The sequence below is a fragment of the Phaenicophaeus curvirostris genome, chromosome 2 (genome assembly GCF_032191515.1).
Source record: "Phaenicophaeus curvirostris isolate KB17595 chromosome 2, BPBGC_Pcur_1.0, whole genome shotgun sequence".
Lineage (NCBI taxonomy): Eukaryota > Metazoa > Chordata > Aves > Cuculiformes > Cuculidae > Phaenicophaeus > Phaenicophaeus curvirostris.
Genome location: NC_091393.1, coordinates 36,939,184 through 36,954,342, shown reverse-complemented (window position 1 = coordinate 36,954,342; position 15,159 = coordinate 36,939,184). Strand labels below are relative to the sequence as shown.

At 38.4% G+C, this 15,159-nt stretch overlaps 1 protein-coding gene across 1 annotated transcript in view; it reads left to right on the top strand.

Moving 5' to 3' along the window:
- REV3L (REV3 like, DNA directed polymerase zeta catalytic subunit) overlaps window positions 1–15,159 on the top strand; it is a 123,549-nt gene that overhangs the window by 546 nt on the left and 107,844 nt on the right. The gene's annotated exons all lie outside the window — the stretch shown is intronic.

The following is a 15,159-nucleotide window of genomic DNA, read 5'->3' as shown; positions in this document are numbered from 1 at the left end:
ATGAGGGCAGGGGGAGTGAAGGGGGGCCAGGCCACGGGGGGGGGGGGGGAACGTGGGGAGTGAGGGGGCGCGAGGCGACAGGTGGGGGCGAGGGGCGTGAGGCCACAGGTGAGGCGGCGGGGGGCGCGAAGCCGCACGCTGTGAGGGGGGTCAGGGGGGCTTGAGGCCGCAGGTTGGGGTTCATTGACCCCCGTGCGGTGGGGGCTGCTGTGCAGCCGGAGGGGGCGGGCGCTCCCCGCGGCAGGGCAGGGTGTGTTTGCGTGCGGGGGGGAAACCCTTGAGCGCAGTCAGAAGTGAGACTTGGAGTGCGGGGGCTGTGTGGGACTTGGGCTGGCGTGCTACACGTAGCGTAAAACGATTAGGCATTGGTGCTGCACTGCAGAAGGGAACGGCCTCGCCGCTGGCCACATGTTGCCCCCGGAGACCTCATGTCACGTCCCGCTTCTTCGTTGCCTCTTCTCTGTGGACTCACGGTTATGGTCTTCCACATCTCGAGTGCGCTTATCAGAAAAAAAAAATTAAAAAATTTAATATTTAGGAAAATCAATATAATATTTATTTTATTTTACCCTTATGTTGAATGTTGCATTGCAAAAAAACCCTCTATTCCTTCAGACATTAGACATGTTAAGCGTCATTGTTTGAGATCTCTTTATACTAATGTTGTGTAATACTGACCTTGGGAATTAAGGTATTTCTGCGTTTTTTATTGACTTACATGTTGAAAATGAGACATTAGTATGTACGTTAAATCTTGGGGAAGACAAAAAGAATGAGATTTAAAAAAGCGCAGTAGTGGTATCTTTCCCTTCACCCGGTTATTATAGTACAGCAGATTTTTTTTGTTGGTGTTTTTTTTTGGGGGGGGGGAGTGGAGTGGGGTGGGTGGGGTTTTTTTATTCAGAATTATCTATCTGTTCTCTGTGTAGGCATGGGGGAATGAGATATTGAAGCTCTTGTGATCTGATGCATCTACAGCTCCAAATTGTTGAGTAGATGAGTGGGATTAATAGATACAATATTGAAATAGTGGGACCTATTTTATTGTAGTTCTAATTTTGCATACAAAGAAGATATTATGTAATAATATTTATGTAATGGCATGAGTAACTATTTCATTATTAAAAAATGTAGAGCCTGAGGTTGTCTGGCAGGTAGCGAGCTTTCTGTGCGTGCGTGTGGTTAACTCATTAAGGCTTATTCTCTTTTAAGAAAATGTTTAGGCTGTGCCATATCATGAATGAGGCATCATAAAGTAAACAGTGAAGTAGTTTAGTTGTCCAGCTATTATGAACATAGTAGGAAATCCCTGGCTTCCCAAACCATAAACTTTAATGTTAGTTTGCATAATAAAAGTGTTTCTAATTCGTCTTGGTTAGAGAAGACACTTCACTACAGTCAGCAAAAGAAGCGTCACTTGGCTATGTTCTGTTTCTTTCATTGTTAAACTTCTTAGTGTTTGGGTTTTTTTCTGTACCTTTGGTAATGTTTGCTAATAAGCTTCAAGAACTTATTACACCTCTGCATTGTATTTTCATTTTATTAGTAAAAGACACAAATGTAACTCAGCCTCTTTTCAGAGGTGTTGGACCTAAGCAGTCGTTGTTAGAAGTACTGTGTGTGACTTCAGAGGGAGAGGGCTGTCCAATTATTTACTTGAGAGTTGAAATATAGAATGAAATGGAGTATATTCGCTTAGGCCTACATTGATATTTTCTCTGAGGAAAAAGGAATAGTAAAACCAACTTTTAATATACTGTATAATACAGTGGGTGTGCTTATTGTTTAGCTTACAAGGAAATGTGATTCTTTTCTTCACTTGAGTTGATCTGGATAAGAATAACCCTTTCTTGTTGGGTTTAACATGTGTGTCTTGCCTGTGGGAAAGGTGCTCAGTTGCCATGCTGCCAACATGACAGCAAACTACTCTGTCTGCATAGGCCGCTTCACCTCCAGCACGATTAGCTTTGCATAAATCTTAGTATGTTTAAAGATGTGTGTCCATGCTGTGCAGCTAATTTGGTGGTCAGGTTCAGCACAGATTCCAAATTCCACCTGCTGAGTGAAGAGGAATTGATTGGTATGTGGAAGTGGCTTATGCAGATGTTGAATATCAAACATCTGGCAGCACTGTTTATTGTGACTATTACCAGCTATGGACATTGGTTCTGGAGGCCACTACCTACTCTCTGCCTCTTCTTCTGGAGGTAGTGTGTTCAGTGAGTTATATGAATGACAAGGACTGCCAGGGTTCTTATTTTTGAGGGCTTTTATGTAGTCCTGTAGTCAACAATTGATTCGTAGGGGTTTGCTGGTACAATCTGTAAAATTAAAGTTGTTTGTGGTATGGTTGTTGGAAGAGGCAAAAGCCAGACTTCTAATTAAAAATAATGGAAGGATGAACTCCTAGACTAGACTGTGTTGGCAATAACATTTGACAACTTCTCTAGGTATTTCGAAGAAATCTCATTGTATTTGGCAAGATTATGTGAGTCATCTCTTTACATCCTACATCTTTGCGTTAGAAGAGCTTGGAAGTCAAGGAATCAAAATTTTAAGTCCAAAGATCCACCTACTATTTTCTGTTTTTCTGTGAAATACAGACAGTAAAATTTTGACTACAATAGCAAAACGTGAAGTGAAGCACCACTAGAATTTACATTTGAGTGCACCTTAGCTGGTTGAGCTGTTTGATTCCATTTTAGGCATTTGGTGCTTGAAGCAGACTGGCCCGTCTGTTGACACGGTGACTTGTAGCATTTCTGAAATTGTACTTTTGTCCAACACTGCCATTGTGGCAATGCAGTGAAAGGAGTGTTAAATTCATGCTTTTTGTATAACATTGTAGTTATACATATGGTAGTCTTTATCTTACCAGTCTTTAAGGTGTCTTTTAATATTACTGTTTATATTTAAAAACAGTAGGTTTTAATTCACTAGGTAATGCTCAACTATGAAACAAAATTTCATTATCTTCTCAGGGAGTGTTTCTGCTGTGGTGGCTAGCAATTCTTGTAAATCTTCTCATATAAGAAAAGAAAAACCTTTGAGAAATCACAAGGCCTATTTGTTAAGAGTGAAATCATAACAAAACCTGCATTTTCTGTTTACATATGGTCTTTTGTTTAATTGGTAATTCTTGAATTGTTGTTCTTGTTGTGGTGGTGTATGGAGATATCAAAGTTTCAATTTATCTCCTATTAGCTTTTGGCTGTTTCAGGCTCTTGGAGTCATTGTTCAAGATTTCACTGACCACTTCAAAATAATGTTGTGAATGCTCAGTTGATTATTTCTGTCAGGTGCTTATTCAACTGCAGGCGGACAGAACCAAACTGGAAATCCATCCATAAAGAAAAAAAGGTGAGACTAGATGTCATGTTAGGAGAGGCATTAACAGATGAGCTGAGGTTGCTAAATTACCGCATCACTTAGCAAGTCCGAGTGTGAGTAGCTGAGGATGCTAATCATAAAGCACATACAAGATACCTGGTAGTGCATGATAATGAATATTGCAAAATGGACAGCTGAAATATTCTTAAAAATCAGAATTCTGTTTTGGAGGTTATTTGAGGCTGGTACATGTGATAAATTTTACAGAAACGGGTGCACATTTAAAAACTGGTTTTGAAGGGCATTAGGCTGACAAATGTGTGTTTGATAAACAGAAGAGCTGTTGGAAAAGACAAATCAGGAATTTATCTGAAAAAAAGCAATGGGTAATTTAAGGAATAATATAACTCTGCTGTCCTAAACTGCCACTTTATATTTTTGTCTCTTTTTGAAAGGTTTTGTAATTTACATTATGAAATCACTGATCCAAGAATTAATCTTACTTCAGGGCAGCACAAAAACTCAGCCAAAGAAGAGGGTGCTTTGAAGCACTCCTATTTGCTTTTGATTATGAGTTTTTCTAAGACTGGCTGTAATTTAGAGTAGGGGTTTGCAGTCAACAAAATCTGGATGCGTTTCAGGTAGATGTCTTAAGTTTGGTGGCTTTACTTATCCTTGGTTTTCTGAGAGGAGAAAAAAGCATAGGCAAATGCTCCAGCTCAAATCTGGCTCCATTCCAGCAGCAGTAGCTCTGGTATGACTCAGTGAGGGGGCCTGCTTATCTTCTTTCTTCTGTTCTTCCCTCCCCTTTCCTCCTTCACTGACCTGGCTAGGCTGTATATCTGATCCTGTCCCCAGTGTCTCTCTTCCCTCTGTTGCTGCTCACTTGAAAAGGAATGAGCTCATTGCAGGAACTTGCTGCTTTCTACACTCAGCTTGTGGCTAACATTTTTCTCCCTTAATTTTCTCTACCATTTCAGACATTGTCCCACAAAGGTTATTTCCCTTCTCCTCCTGGGTTCATTATCCCAATATTTACAGTTGAAAATTATTCCAGTTGTTGCTGCTTTCCATATTCCATTTCTCAGATGTGGGCACTCTTTTAAACGGTATTCCAGTCTCTTCTGTGGCTTCATAGTGAGGATATGAGCATGCAAATGGACCACAGCTATTGTGATGAGGCTTATGGTTCTGTCTTTTTTATACTCTGTCCCAAAATATGGGGATATGATAGGGGGTTGTTCTGTGGACCGCAGCATGGTTCAGAAGATTTTCTGCAACGTACGGTAGAGCTCCACTTCCGTTGTAACATTTCTGCATTTTGCACTGGCAGGCTTCTCATACTTCTGAGGACCTATTTGAAAAATAGCTTCTTGTCCATTTGTTTCTCTTTTGTCCAGGGGTTTATAGTTCCTATGAGATGCAAACAGGGCTGGAGTAGGAGTGAGGGATTTGAGATAGTGTGTTTATTCTGAGATTGTTTTTGATGTTTGAGTTTTGTCAGTGATGTGATTGGAGGTCGTTACTTGGTTCTTAAAAGTATGTGTCTATTGAGTTGTAGGGGTTTTGTGTTTTGGGGATGTGTGCATGCTTTATTTTTGGTTTTGGTTTGGTTTTTTTTTTTAAGAACCTTCCCCTCTTTTGGAGACATTTGTTGCATGTTTTGTATAGATTGCTTGCTGAGTTGTTTGAGCAATGAGAGGCTGCCTCAATAAACTGAGATTCTGCTTTGGTGGTGTGAAACTCATTGAGTATCAAATATAGTACGCATGTGAATACGTCTTGCTTTAATTCTGTTTCTCAAATAAAACCTAAAACCCTGCAATAAAATTGATATTCTAGCTAGAATCCAGTTATTGGTTTCATAAGCGTTCTTCTGTTTGCTGCTATAAAGTACCTCTTGGCCAAGTTGCTGAAAATATTTGTGCTTTTGTAATTGGGTCAAAAACCCCCATGTATAACTGACACTATGTGCTTAGGACTCCATCAGCTTCCGACTTCAAAGTGTTTCACAAAGTATCTGCATCTATATTGTGTCTAATGCGTAACTTGCGACTGGTTTTTATGATTAGTGCTGGAAGTACTAACAGCTTTTTCAACCTTTGATTCTGTTGTATACTTTTTAAGGGTCCTTTTTGGCTGCTTGTTGAAATATCTTCATTTTCATGTGTGTAAAATGAACCTCCTCAAAATAACTCACTGGCCTGAAAATAGTTATCTCTTATTTTTACCAGAGTAGCACATGGATATCACAACTGAGGTTGGCGGGATTAGACAATGTGTAAACACTCGCTTTGAAACAGCTCCTGCTCAGTAATTTTTGCCATCTGAGTAACAAGATAAATCTCTGGAAGAAACAATCAGGTGCACTAACACCGTGCTATCTGTTTCTTCTCAGTCTCCTGTTTCAGGGTTCCAGTACTGATCATCTAATACCTTATTCTGCTAACTGTTGTCATTACTGTGGTTTTGTCCTCCACCCTTGATTGACTTGATTGACCTTCGTATGCAGTGGGCCTCTCAGAAGGATGATGATGACAATGAAAATTGTAAAGAGATAGCATGAATGCTCACATTAAAAGATTTACATTGGATGTTTGGTCTCACACATGAAGCAGCTGAAGTATTTCAGTGTGGTTGGACAAGGTCACTGGAGATACAGTCCCATATTAAGGGAGATGTGCTGATCAAAATCTCAGAACAATTAGCAGTCAATTTTATTTTATTTTTTTAATTGAGCATTCTGTATCTCCAGGTGTTGCGAAGCCAGCTTCTGAAAAGCTAGCATCTCATCCTCCTCATCTGTCATCACTGGATGTTGTGTTGACAACTGATGAACTTGCTTCTTCCTCTCTGTCTGCCATGTCGTGTACTGTCTCTGTATGTTACAGTTGTGTGCGTGTTAAGTTCCTGTATATGCCTCCACTATATTACATTTATTCTATGGGGAAAAATTATTTCGCTGTCTATTGAATTGCTATCTCACATTTCAGGAACGTGTTCTTGACAGACAGCAAGGTATACCTGTGTGAAGAAAAGAATGGATTTGCTTAGGATCCCATGTCAAATCTATAGCAGAGCCGATAGTGCAGTGAAGAAGCTACTGTCTGCAAGCAGTGTTATTTCTGTGCTGCTATCCTACCCAGTAATAAATTAATGTAAACTATAAAATAAAGTTCTTTTATATGTTGACTAAAGCTATAGCTGTGGAACAATTACAACATTAAGGCCTAGGTTTGACTAACAAGGTCCTGCGATTGCTTGCAAAGATCTACTGTGAAATCTGTATAGTTAGGCTGCAATTGCGCTGTTGTTCATGATGCCTATATGTATTCTGGTGAAAGTAATAATTTTGAGGAATGCGGTGGAATAATTGACTATATGAGGTTGCAAACAAGCTGTGTATTTCTGCCTGTCATACAGTTACTCTGAGTATAGTGCCCAAAATATACAAGAAACAAATACCGGTTTAAGTTTGAACTAGATAAAGGGACTGTCTGAAATGCTGGTGTTTGCATAGGCTTCATTCATGAGTGTTTGTTAAGGAAATTTTATTTCGAGAGCTGCTTTTTATTACAGGGAAGTTATAAAGTGTGTAGAAGTTTGTGGTTTTTCTGGCAGGGTATTTAAATAAAACTTCACACTTGCTGGCTGGGGTGGGCCATATGGCTTATTAGGGAACCATTTGATGTCTGTATGCTCCAGCCTTTCTGTGATCAGCATACAGACAGGCATTTTGGATAACTTATTCCCCCACTCTTATATATCCAGTCTGTCATGTTGACTGCTTGTTTATGAGTTCTTGTTATGTGACCTTGGTGTTTGTGCGCATGCCTTCTCAGATTCTCAGGTTGTGGAGTCATGGTCCTCGGAGGTAGTCAAAAGCTGCTTGGACATGGTCCTGGGCAATTGGCTTTCATAGATGGGGGGTTTGGAACAGTTGACCTCCAGAGGTCTCTTCCAACCTGGATCATTCTGTGATTACTCTTGTCGGCAGTGAGTGTCCAGGTGCTTTCTGCAGCCTGTTCTTGTGTCCAGGTAGACGCAGTTACATCCAGATAGTGTGGAGAGGTTGCCAAGTAGCTATCTTTGAGTTGATTGCCCTACAGCTGTAAAAGTTACTGGAAGGTTTTGGCACTGTTACTGAAAACTGACTGAGATCTGCAGAGAAGTAGAAAAGAAGGTATATTCACTGCAGAGACTATTGCTAGGTTGGGTTTGTCCCTCAGTGACAGGCTGTTCCTGTAAAAATTACAGAAGGTGAGAGCAGCCACTGCTTATTTACATTCAGGTTGTGCTTCTGTATTGTTTGCTGACTAAACCAGTGTTTACTACAGCAAAGCTTTGTGTCCTGTTTTAGGCGCAATATCAACATGCGGTACTCAGTGAGAATACTGAAAGGGCTGTGGAATGTTGCACCTAATCCATAATGCTTGGCATTACTCCTCAGGGGAGATTTACAATACAAGTTTCCTGAGTTTTGTATAATGAGGTGTATAATGAGTCTTTCATTTTGTGTTTGAAACTACCTAGGTGGGTTTCTGTATAGCACAGATCTTATTAAGCAGTGGGAATTGGAAACTGATTCAGCCTTCACTTCTGCAGGTACTGCCTTCAGATCAGTAATGAATAAATTTTTATTCCTGCCACCCTTATTATATTTATTGTCAAGATGAGGAGATTATTTTCTGGAATTCTTGATACAGGAGCTGTTATTTCTTTTTAAAAATTTACCTGTTTAACCCAGCTGAAATGTTACAAAATACTTCATTGCAGGTGAATCTTCCTTCATGTTCTTGTATGTTTTTTATCTATTGACCATTAAGCAAATGGTTTTGTGGCTTTCACATTTGTAAGGAGTGAAATCTATATTACTGTCTGTAAAAAGTTAGAAGATATTACAGGCAGTTTCTTACTTTGGGGTAAATGAAGCAATTTTTCTAAATATTTAGTAGCAGTTATTTAGTTTTTGAACTGTTTAGATTAGCTTTGTAGAACCAAGGGTTAACCACCTTTACTGTTACATCAAAATAGTAGTAAAAATAACTCAGTTCTGCTTTGAGTATTAGATGTTTGTCTATTTCCTACAAGAGAAGTGTAATTTTACCCTGAGGTAAATGTTGAGGTTGGTAGGTACCTCTAGAGATCTAGTTAGTCCAAGCATCCTGCTCAAATCAAGTGTCGCCTAAACCAGTTCCAAGGATCAAAATATCACAACCTGTCTGGGTAGTAAGTTCCAGTGGTTGACAACCCTCACAGTAAAACAAAGCAAACTGAGGCAGGGGGTGGGGGGAAGAGGAAGAAAAAAACAAACCCACCCAAACCTTAAGTTTTTTTGTGTTCCAACTCGTGTTTGTTGCCACTTGTCCATTCACTGAGCACCGCTGAGAAAAGTTAGACTTCCTCTCCTTTACTGCTTCCTGTCAAGTATTTATATGCATTGATAAGATCCTTCCCTCCCATTCCCGTTCTTCTCTTCTTGAGGCTACAAAATCCTGACTCATGCAGCCTTCCCTTGTATGTTATGCTCCAAGCCCTTAATAATCTTCATCGCCTGGCTCCAGTATATCCATGTCTGTCTTGTGCTGCGGAACCCAGACCCAGACCCAGCACTCCAGATGTGTATCACCAGTACTGAATGGAGGAGAAGGGTCATGCCCCTTGACCTGCTGGTGTTGTTCTTCGCAATGCAGCCTGGGACGCTGTTGGCCTTCTTTGCAACTGAGGCACATTGCTGGCTGGTGTTCATTCAGGACCCTGGGTCCCTTTTTTGCAAAGCTGCCTTCAAGGCAGTCTGCCTACAGCCCATAGTGATATATGGAGTTATTACTCCCCAGGTGAGGACTTTGCATTTCCCGTTGCAGGGCTCCATGAGATTCCGCTCTGTCCATTTCTCCAGCCTGTCAAGGTCCTGCTGAATGTCATCACGACACTGATGTATAAGGCACGCCTCCAAATCTTATCATCTGCAAACTTGCTGAGGGTGCACCTGTCCAATGTCCAGGTCATTAATGAAGATGTTAAACAGTATTGGCCTCGATATTGACCTCTAAAGTACACCACAAATGACTGGTCTCTATGTTCCATCATTGCAAGGCCTCTGTTCCTCACTTAACTTTTCATTTCTCTCCTCACTGCATAACAGTCAAATCAGAGCTCTCCAGTGCTTGTTTTATTGTTGCCTCTTCTTTTTTTTATCATGCCATCCTCTGAGGTGAATATATATGCGCTCTATTTAATTTCTGATTACAGTGAGGTTTCTTTTGTAGCATTTAGGAAACTCCTGTAGATATCTTGGGTGTGGTATGACTATGTAAAAGTAGTAAATCCCGGATCTGTATTTTCTGGGTTTTGATGCTATGTTTTACCTGAACAGAAAACATAAGAATGATGTAAAATAACTGAATATAAGTCATTTGACTAAAAAGGTGTTCTGTATCAGAAATAGTTTTAAATTGTTCCATGCTTTCTTTACTTCAGAGAAGTGGCATATGTTGTGCATAAAGTAATTTAATTCACCATGGTAATTCAGGTAATTCTTTACTATGTTTTCTTTATTTATGATTCTTAAGGAATATGTGCATTTATGTGTACATTTTTAAACCTGAAATTTCCGTGCAGAGATGAATTTAGTATCTTTACTCTCTAGGTTTCTGTTTTGAGTCTGATGCATTTAAAAAAAAAAAAAAAACAAAACCAAACCAAACAACAAAACCACCAACCCCCTCCCCCACCTTAGGACAGATAGGAAGAACAGAATGAGGTTCTGCTTAGCATTTACAGATTGTGCCAGCATGTCAGGTTTTGGTGAGCTTGTGTTCTTCTGCCAACAGTTGGAAACGTAATCAAGGAAATAAATAGTCAGTTTTAACCACTGCTATATTAAAGATGAAAGACTTAAGAACAAAACCCAGTTGTTCTAGGCAATGTGCATATAATGGTGGATAGTCTTCACTCCAAAAAAAATTGTTCTGTATAAATGGAGCATTAAGAGGTGTAGAAAGAGTGATACGTTATGAAAACAGATGGCATGGAAATATTGTTAGCCATTATTTTGAAGTGGAATTTTGTAGGAGGGATTGCCTGAATGGAAAAAACAGGAGGAGGGGAGGATGTGTTGAAATGAAGGCTGGGAATGGAAAGGTATATGTGGAGCATGTGAGGTGAACTGGGAAGTGGGGGTTGGAGGAACGAGAGTGCTGAGAGCAAGGACTGCAGAAAATATTGATGTTGGAGTTGCAACAACAGGGACTAGTTAACTAGCAGCTCCCTTTTGGTTTTGCTTGCTTTGGCTCATGGGGCTGATTCATCCTCTGGAATTTCTTATCTCCAGACTTGTTGCTGGAAATAGATGAGGTTTTACATGAGGTTTATTGCCCTGTGCAATGGGAGAAGAGAGAAAGAAAACAAAATACTCCCTGACTGAGAATTGTCCAAGAGGTGTAGAGCATAGCAGAGAACTAAAGTAATCTCACAAGCTGCACAATACTCGTGAGAATGTTTTGTGTTGCCTGCTTTCATGAAAATTCTTATTTTTGCGTTGAGGGATGTGAAACGTGATTAAAATGATTTCCGAATATCTGGTATTCATCCTCCCAGTGTATCAGTGGAAATAAACTAAAACCAGACTGACTTCAAGACTGACTCTGCAGCGTGATACATGCACAAGAAAATACATCTTCTGCTAGCAGAGAAAGATAGGTGGGCCTGCATAATGTAGGTGCATATGTGTCAGATTAAAAGAAAAATAGAACAAAAACCAAACACAGTGAGAAACAGATTATTCAACCTTTTATTTGTCATGTTCTTCAGTTTCTTCCATAAAAATCATGTTTGTTTTGTGTAAGCTTAATTTGTTGGAAGAAAACCTTAGCAATATCTAATTATTTCCAAGTTAGTCTTTGGCTTTTTCAGAATGTGATTTTCTTATGGAAAGCAGTAGCAATGCAGTGTTTTAATTATTAATAAAATGTCTTCTGTAGCCATCTGACTCATAGTAAACTATTTAATTTCACTGAGTGTTTTAATTCTATGGTTATTAAAAGATGAGTGATTGCATTTTTTGTTTGCAGTACCCTCATGACCAGACACTTGGTATTTTGATAGTGGCATGTTGGTGGAGAGGAACTGAAGCCTGTGTTTGACAGTAAAGTTGGGGATGTAAAATGGTGATGGACAAATACCAGTAGGTCAGAGTGAAGTTCGCCAGAGAACCTTTACTAAGAATTTGGTTTAGGAGGAAACCTGGTGACTAAAATTGCAGTGTAATACTTTTATTATCTGAAGATAATGTAATTTGGTATACAAGGGTCAGGAGAAGAGTAGTGTTTAAGACAGAGTAGTATGAAACTTTAACTGTTTTTACAGCTGCTCTGCAGCAGTCATCAGTTAAAACTTAAAAGCTTGATCATGCAGTTGAATATCTGGATATGCCTCTAAGATTGGTGAGTTTTCAAATCCAGTAGCTTGCATTCTTTTCTTTTGTATTTAATTAATGATTTTTAAAGTTTTATGGTGTACAGTATTTAGCAGGAGTTTCTTGGCCCACCGATGCAGTAGTCATCACTTTGAATAAATGTTGCTTTCTGAAGCCATCAGATTTTACCTTTGGACAGATGCACAGTATGCTTTCATATAAGGAAGTCACTTAGAATTGTGGGGAAGGAGGAGAAGAAAGATTGATGAAATATGTTTGCTGAGCTGAGGAGGGTTTTTTGATGTGGGGTGGTTGGTTTTATGGAGGTAGACTCGGTCTGTTCTCAAAGAATTAAGTTCTTTGTTAGCACAGCGTAACTGAGCTTTCACCTGTTCTAGAGCTGAAAATAATTTATTGTTTCAGTGTATTTTGTGGGCTGCTTATTGATGGTGTAGCAAGTAACTAAAGAAGGGTAGCTGATTGCACACACTGAAGCTGTGCAGAATAATTCTGCAAATTCATCAAAGCAGTAAACCAGGATACTGGTAGTACTAGAGGCGCTGTATTAATGCAAGGACTGCAGGAAGAGACATATATATAAAGAGAAAAAGAGGGAAAAATAACGTGTGGAGAATTAGAAGTCCATTCCATCTGCTTTCATGAAGGATTGTCAACATTTTTCTTCCTAAATGTTATTAAAATGGTTTCTTAATTTCTACACATATAGCTGGTGTCTGTAACAGATCACTACTTTCCTTAATGTAACTAGACATGATGGAGTTAAATATTCTGCTATTCTGAATATAAGCCTGTGTCTTCAATATCTGCATATTGTATATTTAAATGCATACCTAGAACTACACTTTTTTGACAGAACAGAACTTACTGTAGCTGTTACAAATCTAATAATAGTTTCAACAAGATTTTGGATGTTAAAATCCAATGAAACTCTTAATTTTTCACTCCTTTTAGCAATTAAGTCATATTTGGAAAATTGTGCAGCTGTTGGATTCATGTCTTTTGTTTTCTTAGTTTTTGGGAGAAGAGAAATAAGTTATAGGGGAGCTATCCAATAAATCTTTGGCTCTGTCTAGACAAGAGTGACTGGGTAGGGGTGCATTCTCTGTGATTATATTTTGAAGTGTGTGTTCTATTTGTTGGTGTAGGTGTGTTTGGGAAAATTAAAATACTTAGGAAAATATTGTTTAAAAACCAATTTAAAGAAAACTTGTAATTAAGTATGATGGTGTCATCTATATATAAAAGGGGTAACTTCTAGAAAACTTAGTGATGCCAGTTTGGGGTTTTTTTAACAGTTTTAAAAATATTCTTAAAAATATGTTATTGCTGTTGTTAGCCACAGTCTCTGTGTCATGTCATTAATTCTTGGGTTGATTTTTTTTTTTTTAAACTTACAGTGCTGGTGAAAAGGATGGCACCATGTGGTTGTCATAATGGTAGTAAAGTGGACCTTAATTGTAACTCCAAAAATCCTTTATGGTGTTCCAGCTAAGGAATAAAACATGAAATCCAAGTTGTGATTATTGTTAGAATACTAATAAATGATTTTTAAAAGCATGACTTTTCTCTCCTCTCTGTAGTGCTTGTATTCTCTCTATTTTAAAAGAAATGTGAGAGCTAAATGTAGTTCTATGTAATGTCTTAAGTTTTTTCATGAAAGAAGACAAGATTTCATATTCCAAAGGACAGCAGCTGTTTTACAGTATCTGATTACGATGATTTTTTTTTTCCAAAGCACTGTTTAATTTGAGGGTTTAATGTATTGTGACTATTAATACATGCTATGAAGGAACTTTATATTCTCTGATATTATTTTTTTGCAAGCTGGGATGGGAACTGAGAAATTAGAAGTGATTTATATGTAAGGAAACAATTTTTTTTTTTTTAACCTGTTAGGTTGGCAGGTTTTTTCTATTTTTGGACTTTTTTTTTCAGCTGACCAACAGAGTTTATCACCATGATACATTACATGTTTTCTAAGGAGAAAAGTATTTTTTTCATCGACCTATATACTACTAGTTGCCAGCATGTAGAACAAGGAAATCTCCAAGTTGATGTTGGAAGCTGGCCATGTGGAAGGATAAGGCGCCAACTGCATGAAGTGTTGTTTTTCTGGAAATAGCTTCTGTGTACACTCATCCCTAACTCAGAAGTAAATCTGGTCCGAGGTAGTCTCTGCTTTTGAGAGTTAGCTAAGTTCCGCTCTGAATTCATGAAGCATAGGCCACATCTGTAATGAAAATTTGTTGCTCTTTGATTGTGTTTGTAGTTGCACAGTGAGGTCAATAGCTCTTTTTCCATTCAGGAGCTTGAGTCACATTATTTTAAAATAAGCTCAGTTGCTATTAGGCATTGTTGTCTGTAATTGCCAAGCTGTATGTTGAACTTGTTAGCTTCAAAAAGGCTTCTAAAATCATCTCTCATGAGGTGTAGTGGTATTTCTGCATAGGCCCAACCATAGACAAAAGGCTTTACTCCAGAGAGGATTGTAATTGTTGAAATTGTTGCAGTTCTGTATTATAATTTGCTTTCTACTGTTAGTAAGGAATGTGATGAGAACTGAGTGATTTTTTTTTTTTTTCCCAAGAATGAGGAACAAACTGATAGAAAAGGAATTGTGGATGCGATTAAAACTCATAATTTCCATTAAATGAAAGGTGAAAGAAGTGAGAAATGCAGTAGATGGTGATGATTATAATTAATACTTATTTAGATATGTGTTGCTCTTTTTCAAATGGGGAGACAAATATTTATGTTCTGTAATTGTCTGTTAACAGAGATCTTGATCTCTAGCTATTGAACAATAGCAGCCTCGATAGCTGGATTAATGTATCAAAAAAATACCATCTTTAAAGATCAACATTGTTGAGATAGTTTCTTAATATTGAGACATTATTAAAAAGTTCTAGGGATGCTTCTTTAATTGCCTGCAAGGAAGTTTGTCAGTAGGTGATCTGGCTGATGTGGTTCAATAGTATCAGGACTTAATTTTTCAGAAGTATATAATATTCACAATTCCTATAGAATCAGTGTATTTCTGACTAATTCCGGGAGTTCCATCTTTACAGTAATTTTTTAATAGAAATGTGCTATAAATGTTTTTATCTAGAAACAATGATTATCCTATATTTTTTCTAATGCATTATTGTCAAGGGTAGTATTTGTAGGAAAGAATAAGCAGAACCTAGTCTGATTTGTGATTTGTTTACGAGGTTAAGTTTTCTGTGCTTTTTGACCATAATATTTAAGTGATTTTTTTTTCATGCAGTCACAACTTAAGGCTTTTGTCTCCCTCACAGCTCCCCAGTTCGTGTCCTGAACAGAATTTTCTGCAGCAGGACCTGAAAGTCTGATAATAGCAAGATAAATCAAAAAGCTTGCCATATCAAACC